The 12,292-nt window shown below is 46.9% G+C and overlaps 1 protein-coding gene across 1 annotated transcript in view; it reads right to left on the bottom strand.

The window, feature by feature from the left end:
- Fchsd2 (FCH and double SH3 domains 2) overlaps positions 1-12,292 on the bottom strand; it is a 321,476-nt gene that overhangs the window by 305,409 nt on the left and 3,775 nt on the right. The window lies entirely within an intron of this gene.

Genomic DNA, 12,292 nt, shown 5'->3' with positions numbered 1-12,292 from the left:
AAACCCAAAGCACTAAGTAAATAAAATGGATGAGACCATATCAAATATGAAATAGATACATAGAAATGAAAGCAAACATAACAACTTTATAGTTTGTTGAGTTTTTTGAGACAGAGTTTCTCTAAGTTGAGCAAGCTGGCCTTGAACTTGAGACCTTCCTGCCTTGGTGTTTCAAGTCCCTGGAATGACAGACACTTGCCACCATACCCAAGTACTCACATAGCCCTGTGTCTAAAAACAAAATTCAAGCACATCCTTTTTATTTCCTCACTTGGGAGGCAGAAACAGGGGGATCAGGAATCAAGGTCATCCTTAGCTAAGTCAGGTGTTCAAGACCAGCTTAAGCTACATGAGACCCTGTTTCTAAAAAATAGAAAATAAAAGTATAAAAAATGTAAAAAGCCCTGGGTTCGGTCCCCAGCTCCGAAAAAAAGAACCAAAAAAAAAAAAAAATGTAAAAAGCAACTGTATAGTATATTCCTTTAGAAAAAATATTTACTATAGTATAATATCCAGCTGTGTTAAATATATATGTAAAAAGACAGGAAAGAATATTACGAGAACACATGGGGACAGAGGATCTGGCTCCATTGTAGAATGGTTGTCTAATGTGTCTGAAGCCCTAAATTCACACCCAGCATTGAAAGACTGCAAGAGCATAAGGGAGCAGACATCCTGAAGTACAAAACCATTTCTGATTATGGCTCAAATTCCAGAAGCCATAAAGGAACAAATTAGGAAATATAAACCAGATGTGGTGGTTTGAGTGAGGATGGCTGGCCTCCACATGCTCATATATTTGAATGCTTAGTCATCGGGGAGTGGAATGGTTTGAAAGGATTAGGAGGTGTGGCCTTGGAGTGGGCGTGGCCTTGTGGGAGGAAGTGTATCATTACCAGGGGTGGGCTGTGAGATTTTGAAAGGCCCTCATTGGCCCAGTCACTCTTTCTCTTGGCCTGTGGATCTGGATGTGGCTCTCAGCGACTGTTCTGTAGACATGTCTGCCGCCAAGACGATAACGGACTACTGCAACTGTAAGCAAGCAAGCCCTCAGTTAAATGGTTCCTCTTGTAAGAGTAACGTTGGTCATGGTGTCTCTTCACAGCAATAGAACAATGGCTAAGACACCAGGGGAAATAAATTCTACAAACCCTGAGTAAGGGAGGCCTCTAGACAAATCACAAACCAATGGAAAGAATTTTCAATTCAGTTGACAGACACGGGGCAATCTTCATGAGATATAAAAAGACCCAACAACCGGACAGAAAGGTATCTGCAGGAATAACTGACGGAAAAGGGCATCTCAGCAGCTTCTTTTGTTAGGAAATGATAACAACCAAAATGAGACAACTGCAAAAAAAAAACTGCCCAGACACTTGACTTTTCACTTCTCAGATTAAAAACACCTCAGTAGTTCTAGATCGGTGCTAGGGAGGACGAGGGTCTCTCGTGCCTGCTGAGGAGAAGGCAACAAGTCTGAAAGTGCATGAACTTCTTGATCTAGGAAGAGCATTGCAATGAAGTTCTCCTGTGCATGTTGGCAGCTGAGCAAAAAGCATGTATGCAGTTTCTCATTGCATTGTTCATAGGAAAAAATACCTACACAGCTAAATAATGATGATTAGCTCTGCAGTAGCCTTACTTCTCCCCAGGGTATTGGTTTGGACAGATCTTAAAGGCACAGTGCCGCCAGGTGTGGCAATGCATTCCAGTAGTCTCAGCACCAGGGAGGCAGAGACAAGAGGACTGCAGGGTCTAGCCTATGCTACATGCCAAGACTCTGTCTCAGTGAGTGTGGCAGAACTAGGGCTCGGGGTGAGGATGTAACTTAGTTGGCAGAGTGCTTGCCTTGGACCCGTGAAGCCCCGGGTTTGATTCCTAGGGTGGAATAAACCAGGCAGGATAGCACATGCCTATAATCCTAGAGCTTGAGAGATGGAGGCAGGTGGTTCATAAGTTCAAGGTCGTTTTCAGGTGCACGGTGAGTTTCAGAAAAATAAGTACGTGTAAAAATGAAATTTTGAACCAGGGAAATACATTACTTGTTGAAACTTTTGCTTTTATTATTTATTCTAAATTACTTGCACATGCATTTGTCTGTATGTGTGGGTACGTGTAAGTGTGTGAAGGGGTCCCAGAGGCAACGGGTTCCCCAGCAGATGGAGTTATAGGTGTTTGGGAGTTGCCAGATGTAGGTGCTTAGAGCTAAACTTGGGGAGCAAAGCCTAGTGGGGCTACCTTTAATCCCAGCACTTGGGAGTCAAGGTCTGGTGAATCTCTGAGTTTGAGGCCAACCTGGTCTACAAAGTGAGTTCTAGGACAGCCATCTACAAAGAGAAACCCTATCTTGAAAAACCAAAAGAAGCAAACAAACAAAGCCAAAAACCAAAACTAACCAATCAAACAAAAAAACAAACACAACAGAAAACTGTGAGGGCTAAACTTGGGTCCTTTGGAAGAGCAATCAGTGCTGTTAGCACTGCACCATCTCTCCGGCCCCTCATTAAAATTTTATTTTATTTTAAAATTAGATCTATTCATTTTATTGTATGTGTATGAGCATTTCATATATTATGTGAGGAAGCAACAGTGACTTAAAAACAATATTTATGATGCCAGTTGCCATCCTCTGGTAACCAGAACTGAGGAGGTGGACTTATGAGCAATAGAAGTTCAAGGCCAGCTTAAGCTAAATGAAACTCACACACACACACACACACACACACACACACACACACACACACACACAGAATGTCCGTATATTAAATACAGAGCTTCAAAATAATGAAAAGAAAACAGAAGAGAAGTTTAGTACAAAAGAAGGTGGAGACACATCACTGCCAGTATAATGGGGTATAAGGGTTAAAAATAAATATGGATATATATTGGCCTAAAGTTCTGTGTCTGTTTCAGAACTAGACTAGTAAAATAACAAATAGACCCTACAAAAGGAAAACACAGATCTCCTTTGAGATGCCCTATAACAGCCATTGGGAAGATTCGGCAGCTAAGTGGGCCACCCACAGTGGACAGGGAGAACTAGGTCCTCTGGAGTGTTGTCCTCTCACCTCCCAGCCCCTCTCTGACACACAGACGCATCACACACACAGCATGCCATAATAGTAAATAAAGTCAAAAGTGAGTAAACTATAGATCACACAAAGGATAAATTCTAAGGATAAAAAATGCAAACTGCATGCTTAGTCCTTCCCAGGGGCTGGGGACGTGGCTCAGAAGTAAAAACACATACCTAGAACATGCAAGGCCCGGGGAAGACCCTAGGGTAAAAAAACTTTAAAGTTGGGTGCGGTGGTGCGTGCCTTTAATCCTAGCATCTGGGAGACAGAGTTCAAGGCCAACCTAGCCTACCTTGTGAGTTCCAGGACAGCCAAAGCTGTGTGGACAGTACAGAGAGACCCTGTCTCAAAACGACAAAAGAAACAAACAACAAACAAACAGGAACAAAGCTTCTTTGCAAACTTTAACTCTCCTTCCCTACATACCTACAGGAAAACTGGATCACAGCACACCATGTAGACAATATCTCCACTAAGGCACAGCCTGCCCCCAGCATCCTGGGCATCCAGCCACCGACATCACCATTAGGACTTTATTGGGTTCATGATGTTCTTAAACAAAGATTTGTAAGATCTGGGACATCATGGACATCTGAAGCGGGAAGGCAAGATGGACAGAGGGCAGTATGCAAGTGTGCAGCTCTCTCATGAATGGGTTCCCTGAGGACAAGGATCCAGGGACTGATAGTGTCAGGAGCCATCACTGCAGGGGATGGGCTTCACGAAAGAAGCCTAGACTATATGAAATCTGAGTGGGCAAGGGGACTCAGGTAAGGATGCTTGCCATCAATCCTGAGGACCTGGGTTCAATCCCGGGAACCCACATGGTGGAAGGAAAGAACCAGCTATTTCAAACTATCACGTGACCTCCACGCACCATGGTGTGTATGTGTGTGTGCGTGTGTGCGTGCGTGCGTGTGTGTGTGTGTCTTTGTGTATATAACACATCTGTGGTAGTAGTGTGTCAAGAGAGGGTCTCACCATAAAACTCGCTATTCTGGAACTCACAGAGATCCTCCTGACTCTGCTTCTCAAGTACTGGGATTAAAAACATGGACAAGTTGTGAATTTCTATTGATGTCTTTGTTTGACTTTTCTGCAAAAGCACAAAACAGATACATTCTCTGTGAGGTCTGGTCCTGGCATCTAATTGTTCAATCCTTCCTCATTTTGGGCAGGTCCCAACTGTGCCAGGTCATCATGTGAAGTCATGATTTATTCCTGCTTTCACAACTGTACAACCACGGGATCCAACAAATGCAGCAGACATCACCTTGAACTCTTCATTTATTCGGAAGTGATTGATTTAGAATAGAGGCATTGTTTTTTTTTTTTTGAAAGTGTTTATTTCTTTATTTAGTGTGTGCGTGTGTGTTTGTGTGTGTTCATGCATGCACGTGTGTGCACATGCCTGCCTGAGTTTGTGTATGTGTATCACATGCCTGTAGAACCCATGGAAACCAAGAGGGTGTTAGTCACCCTGGAACTGGAGTTACAGGCAGTTGTCAGCCTCCATGCGTGTCTGAGGGTTTTACTGCTGTGAACAGACACCATGACCAGGGCAAGTCTTATAAAGGATGACATTTAGTCGGGGCTGGCTTACAGGTTCAGAGGTACACTCCATTATCATCAAGGCAGGAACATGGCAGCATCTAGGCAGACATGGTGTGAGAGGAGCTGAGAGTTCTACATCTTCATCTGAAGGCTGCTAGCAGAATACTCACTTCCAGGCAGCTAGAACTAGGGTATAAAAGTCCACTCCCACAGTAACACACCTACTCCAACAAGGCCACACCTACTCCAACAAGGCCACACCTACTCCAACAAGGCCACACCCACTCCAATAAGGCCACACCCACTCCAATAAGGCCACACCCACTCCAATAAGGCCACACCCACTCCAACAAGGCCACACCTACTCCAACGAGGCCACACCTCCTAATAGTGCCACTCCCTGGGCTAAACATATACAAACCATCACAACGTGCAGGCTGGAAGAAGTGTTCTTAAGCTTGGAGCCAAGTCTCTTGCCCTAAGACACTGTTCTTCAGATGGAATCAAATCACAAATAAATGAACCTAGCAGCGCATACCTGTAATCCCAGCACTCAGAAAAAAAGAGGATCAGAGTGGAAGGCCAGCCTTAGCTACATATGGAGTTTGAGGTTACACTGGGCTATAGAAGACCCTGCCTCAAACCAACAAACCAACAACAATAAAAATCCTAACACATCCTATAGATTGTCTAAAAAATGAATACATTTAACAAATAATAGCTCTTTCACATCTTAATATTCTAAAAAGAATTTGTCTTTATTTTGAAAAAGGGCCTTCTGTAGTCCAGGTTGGCCTTGAATTCCTGATCCTTCTCCTTCTCTCTCTCAAGTGCCAAGACTATATGCATGCACCATCACTCCTGGTTTAGAGTTGAATTGGTTTATTTGAGTTATAGAGTAAATTAAAATGCAAGAGAAGATTGCTGGGTGGTTAAAGGGTTTACCTCGTGTGAGGATCAGTACCCCAGAGCCCATGGAAATGTCAGGTGGGCGTAGCAGCCCACTTATACCTCCAGTCTTGGAAGGTTGGAGTCAAGGGATTTCCAGAGCAGTGTGGTTACTGAGATTAACCAATCCATAAGCTCTCGGTTTGACTGAGAGACACTGCTTCAAGAATAAGGTGGGAGAGCTGCAGAGGATGAGTTCCCACTTCAACCTGGGTGTCCACGCACATGCAAACATGAACATACATACGAAGGTAAATAAAATGCTTTAAAAGTGAATTCAACCACTATTTGGAAAAGAATAAGAAAAACTGTGTGCCGTGTGTGTGTGTGTGTGTGTGTGTGTGTGTGTGTGCCGTATGTGTGTACGTGCGCGCATGAAAGCAGCTTTCAATATTTAACATTATTTGAAAAGAATGATGCTGAAACAGAAGGCAGGCACGGTGGCTCAGGCTCTAATCTTAGCATTCAAGACACAGGCGGAATCGCTGCCAAGTTTGAGGCCAGCCTGGTCTACATAACAAATTCTATGTTGATCAAGACTACAGAATAAGTCCTATCTCAATTAATAAATAGGTAGAATGTGATAAGCATTCGCCTCAACAAACTTGGAAACCGAACATGAAATAAAACTAAAACAAACTAATGGAAGTTACTTCAAAGTAAAGCGGAAGAAATAGCAATGGTCAAAGTAATTGCTTGGTACACGGGTAGTCCTGGTAAACAAATCCAGGTAGATTTTGTTTGCCGTTTAAAATGGATTTTTCTTACTTAGGCGTATGAGTGTTTTCCTTGCATGAAGGTCTGAGTACCATGTACATGCATGATGCTCTTGGAGACCAGAAGAGGGTGCTGGACTGCCCTGGACCTGGTGTTACAGGTGGTTGTAAGCCAAGCGATGTAGGTGCTGACCACCAAACTTTGGTTCTCTAGAAGAACAGCCAGAGGCTGAACCGTCTCTCCCACCCCAGTTCTGTTTATTTTAAGAAAGGGGTCTTTCTCTGTAGTCAGATTAGCCTCAAATTTGCATCTTCCTACTTCCTGAGTGATGGGATTACAGGTGTGTGCCACCACACCCAGATCCCTGGGAGTAATCTTGCTGAAAATGCCCTCTGCTGCTCTGGATTCCTGGCCGTTGGAACCCAGGAACCAAACCTGCTCAGGAAGTGTCTGAGGCAGAGCTGGAATCATTGCTTCTTATACGCTTGCTTTCCACAGACAGGCGCTGTCCCCTACCTGGTGAGGCTCAGCTCACATGGTGGCCACCTCCCAGCCCAGCCGAGCTTTGTGGATGCAAATAACTAATCCCCCAAGTCATCTCAGGGTGAGCACTTGCAGAGAGTGGGTAAATTCAGCATTTGTGGAGGAGTGGATTGGTGTGTTAGTGGGTGAGGTTAAGGCCAGCCATGGGGGTGGAGGAGCACTGACTGCTGGAGGATTTCAGCCCATGGTGGGACACCTCAGAAGGACAGGAAAAGTGCAAGGCTGTAGGTGTGTGTGTGTGTGTGTGTGTGTGTGTGTGTGTGTGTGTGTGTGTGTAAAAGGACTGAGGCGTGAGCAATAGTGGGATGTCCCATGTGGCAGTGGTGCGGTAGACTTTTGAGGACTGGAGCAAGTGACACCTGCTCACTCAGGGAAAGTCAGGAAAGACCAAAGGGACTGTGTTTTGTATGCCTCAGGGTGACAGGGAGTCCAGAAGCCAGATTTGGAGACTGCCGCTGCCCTTAATGAAATAGGAGACCACTCAGTGAGTAGCAAGGGGCACACTGCCAGATAGGGGCTTGGGCACTTTGCCCTAGTAGAAGACGGTGGGTCTGGAGGCCTGCAACGGGTGTTAGAGCCTAGAGACAGATCTAAATCTCCCTACTGACCATTTTTCTGTCTCCTACACGCCACCCCCAACTTCCATCCCAACTAGGGAGGGATTATGAGGTAGCTCCTGGCAGCAAACTGGTTACTATGTATAGCTTCGCTATGCTCCATCCACGCCTTCAGCCCAGCCCGGCAGGGATTCTACTGTCAGCTCTTTGTGTCTGCACAATGGCCATCTTTGTCCTGAGCAGCCTCCTCCATCTCTGCTCCTCTCTTTATCAATCCCTCAGCCTCCCTCCCTCCTACCTCTCATCTTGGCTTCCCTCACTCAGTCTGTACAACTCTGATACTAAGTCACTGATAGTGTTGTACAGAGACTCAGTAACTTACTTCTCTGACACAGGCTGAGTTCTTGAAAAGGAGAATAAAAACTATTGGGACTGGAGAGCTGGCTCAGTGACTACGAAGGCTTGATGCGCCTCCGCAGGCCTGAGTTCAGTCCCCAGAACCTACATCAGGTGCTCACAACCACCTGCAACACCAGTTCTAGGGCATCTGATAGCTTTTACTTGCTTCCGAAGGCACTGCACTCAAGTGCACATGTACACACACACACACGCGCACACACACACACACACACACGCGCACACACACACACACACACATACACACACACACATACAAATAAAATCTTTTGCAAATAAAGAGAACCAAGGGGCTCAGTGTTAAGGGTACTTGATACCCTTTCAGAGGATCCAGATAACCCACACGGCAGGCAGCTTACAACCGTCTAACTCAAGCCCCAGGGGCTCTCTGATGCTGTCTTCCGACTTCCACAGGCACCAGGCATACATGTGGTAAATAGAAATATATGAGGTCAGTATATTCATACATATAAAACAAATAAAAATTTAAGAAGAATCAAACTTAAGGATTCATCCACCAAAAAGTCTGATGTCCATGGTGTGTGTGTGTGTGTGTGTGTGTGTGTGTGTGTGTGTGTGTGTACAGAGAGCTAGCTCAGCTCGTATGTTTGCAAGTGAGGACCTGAGCTCGATCCCCTGACCCAGGTGAATATGCTGTGCCTGGTGACACATGCTTGTAACCTCAGTGTCTGTGAGGCAGAGACAGGAAGGTCTGTTAGGCTCACTGGCTGGCCAGTGCAGCCTAATTGGGCAGCTCCTGGTCAGTGGCCTCATGAGGTGGGTGAAATCCCTGAGGATGACACCTGAGGTGGTCTTAGGCCTTCATGCGCATGCATATGCATGTGTACATCTGTCTATGTGCACCTGCACACGTACATTAAAAAAAGCGATGGTCGTGATGACCCCTACTCAATCCTCGTGCTTCTTGCTGAACCTCCTACTCATGTCTCTTCCCTCTTGCTCATCGACAGATGAGGAAGGAGAGGCCCGAGAGCAGGGCTAGCTTCCTGGTTACAAGAACTGTAGCATTAGTGCTTGTCTATTTTGTGACAGAGCCTCTCAGTTAGGTAGCTTTAGATGTCCTGGAACAAACTATGTAGACCAGGCTGGCCTTGAATTTACAAAGATCCACCTGCCTCTGCCTCCTGAGTGCTGGAGTTAAAGGTGTGCACTACCACATCCGGCCTAGTACTTGATTTACTACTTCTGTCAACATCTTAAAATTCTTAACAATTTTTAAACGAAGGATCCTCCACACTTTCATTTTGTACAGGGTCTTGCAAATCTGGTAGCTGATTTTGCTTTAGAGGAGGCAGAAGGACCTTTGCCAAGGCAGAAAATCAAAGTTTCCTGTTTCTTGGGGGTGGGGGGGGGTGTACCTCCCTGGAGTGCCTGCCTCCTGGCATGCCAACAGCCAAGCTTCCAGGATTCATTTGCCTTTCAAGCCCTGGCCCTGGTCAGGGAAACTTGAGGAGCACCATCCTAGTTCTGAAGGAGGGAGGGAGGGAGGGAGGGAGGGAGGGAGGGAGGGAGGGAGGGAGGGAGGGAGGGAGAAAGAACCATCCACAGCAGTGTTGGGAGCTAGGAAAACAAGGCAAGATAGTCAGCCCAGCTCTGCAGAGTGGGAGCCAGTGTAGACCCCAACTCTAAGGCCTAGCTGTGATCCAAGAACTCTCTTCAGGGCCTTCCCCCCAACCCCCAGCAGAATCCAGTTCCAGGGTTAATGGACCTACAACAAGCTCACTATACAAGCCTCCATTTCCCTAGATGTGGCATGGGAGTGATAACACCTAACTCACAGGGTCCTGGTGAAGACTGAGATGCCTTAACATAGTAGTTAGCACAAAGGAGGGGAGCTATAAAGAGTCCTTCTGGAGTCCGATCTTGTGACAGGGACAGTGCCAGTGGCTGGACAGTCACCTGAGGGTAGGACAGACTGGGCCCCACTTTCAAAGAGATGCCCATCAGAGGGAGAGAGAATCACTGCGTGCTGAAAGGCATGACATCTGGAAGAGGTCTTAGAAAATCAGTGGTTGGGAGTCAAGAGGAGCAGGTCAAACACAGAGAAATACAGGGGGCAGAAGGAGTGGCCAGCACCCAGCAGGAGGTGAATGAGGGCTCAGGGTTTCAGCCTACCTGACTAAATGGAAGCAGGAAAGGAGGCAGAAAGGGAAAGACCTGGGGTTGGGGATTTAGCTCAGTGGTAGAGCGCTTGCCTAGGAAGCGCAAGGCCCTGGGTTTGGTCCCCAGCTCTGAAAAAAAGAACCAAAAAAAAAAAAAAAAAAAAGAATAGAAAAAAGAAAAGAAAAGGAAGGGAAAGACCTGGAGTGGAGACTGGGGAGCTGGGCTGCCTTGAGGGGCGGAGGAAGCCCCCAAGAGAGTGTGAAGCAGAGAGTGTCAGTGAGGGGAGACAGAGGCACCATTCTAGTAATTCCAGAGGGTTAGGCTAAAGACTAGGCCAGGCAGGGACTTCCCCACCCGCATCTTGGATTCTCAGAGCAGGAAGTTTTCTCGAGGGATATGAAAAGTCAGAGAAGGAAGATGGGGATTTGCCAGGAAGCAAGTGCTTGCTCAGGGATGGAGAGACAGGAAGCCTTCTAATGTGAGTTGGGGGGGGGGGGAGCCAGGGCTGGCGCTTTGACAGTCCCCTCCTGAACTTCTATTGCTAATGCAGTTGCCCCTGCGGCTTCACTACAGGTCATGGGGACCATTACAGTACCTGGGCCTTACCATTAGCCTGCTTTGGATGCGAGGTTCAGGGAGACGCCTTCAGTGCTGCTCTAGCCTTCATATGGTACTTACTGTGAGTCACTCAGAGAGCTTCCATTTCCTGGCTGGATCAATAGAGGTTCTAAACTCTCTCAGTCTTGAACTCTCAAGTTGTGAGTAAGTAAAAAATATGGGTGCAAAGGTGCTCAGATTGGAACGAGATGGTGGGGGGGGCAACGATGGGGTGAGGGAGTCTGCTGGATTTATGATCTATAAAGTCTGAGCATCAGGGGACCTAGCCTTCCAGGCACTTCTGAGAGCAGATACTCACTCTGTAGACCCAGGAAGCTCAGGATGATGGACAGGACCCAAATAAAGATACTTAGTCAGGAAAAGACTAAATAAGCAAGTAAGAAAGACTACGTGAGTACGGCAAGGAAGGAGTGTGTTACGCATTGTGCAGAAAAACCGAGAGCCAGGCTCGGTGGCACATGCCTAAAATATCAGCTCTCAAGAGGCTGAGTCAGGAGGAGTGCTGTGAGTAGGAGGCCAGCATAGCTGACACAGGGAGACCCTAGCTACAAACAAACAAACAAACAAACAAACAACAAAAAGAGGGCTGAACCTTAGAAAGTAGACACAGAAAAAGTGAAGGAAGACTTGAATCTGAATTCCTCAGGCCTTATTAGGTCACCTGACATGAAAACTCAGATGTCATGTGCATTGGGGATGTAGTGTCCTTGGCTATAAAGTAACGGAATTGAACCACAGCAAGTGTAAAGCCCAAGACTGCCCACTGCCCGCTGGGATTTCAATAACCAGAAAGACTTCCCTTACACTAGGACCCTAAAGCCATAGTGTGAATTCGGAGATATCTAGGTCTGCACGGCTCCCAGCAGAGGTTAGACAAGGAGCCTTTGTGTCTGCTCGAAGGCCCCAGGAGACTACAGGGAGGCTCAGACACACAGCTCCTCACTCTGGACAAGGTTTTCTGGGTTCCTCCAGGGGCTGGGAAACGGACTGTACCACCTGATACGCAGCTAACAAAGCCCCCAACCTTAGGGCGGAGAGCAAGCTCCCCGCCACAGGAAAGGGCCTGTTCGGAACTTGTTCGTTTATTTGGCCACTCCGAGACTCCCTGGATGGACACGCGAAGTAGGATCTTGAAAAGACTGGCTTCATTTCACAGAAAATGGGTCCCTGATTGTGTCTTTCAGTACTAAAGGTGACCTAGAACTTACACTCCAGATTCCTGAGTCAGAAATGGGAGGGGGCAGACACTCATTCATCCACCCATTCACAGGTCAGCAGCTGAGATGGCTGATGTGGTCCTTGCCTTTTTGTGCTCAAACTAGGACACGGACAGAAATGGGGTTTGTGATTGCAGAAAGTCTTCAGAGCAGGCTAGAGAGGCAGTTCAAGATGAAAGACCAAACTAAACCGGGACTCCCAGGGACCTGTTTTGACTTAAAGGAAGAGCAAAAGCAGGCAGAGGTGGTGAAACTGGCAAAGACTTCTCCAGGTACCAGCAGTCCGAAAGCATCAGTAAGTGATGAGCTGGGTCGGCGGAGGGGAGGCTTGCGGGTCAGTATAATGGTCCATCGGTGGGCAGTGACAGGAGCCACGCCAGCACCAAGCAAACCTTGTAGAACTTGGGCATCTCTGAAAATCGACGAGCGAAGCAGGTGGCCTCTGCTCAGCCAGGACGGTCGCCTTCCGCCTTTCCCTGCTCAACAGCCTGTTGCGGACACGCTGACCGGCGGCGACACT

This window comes from Rattus norvegicus, chromosome 1 (genome assembly GCF_036323735.1).
Source record: "Rattus norvegicus strain BN/NHsdMcwi chromosome 1, GRCr8, whole genome shotgun sequence".
Classification (NCBI taxonomy): Eukaryota; Metazoa; Chordata; class Mammalia; order Rodentia; family Muridae; genus Rattus; species Rattus norvegicus.
Note: the sequence above shows the minus strand (reverse complement) of the source record. Positions and strands in the feature narration are given on the sequence as shown.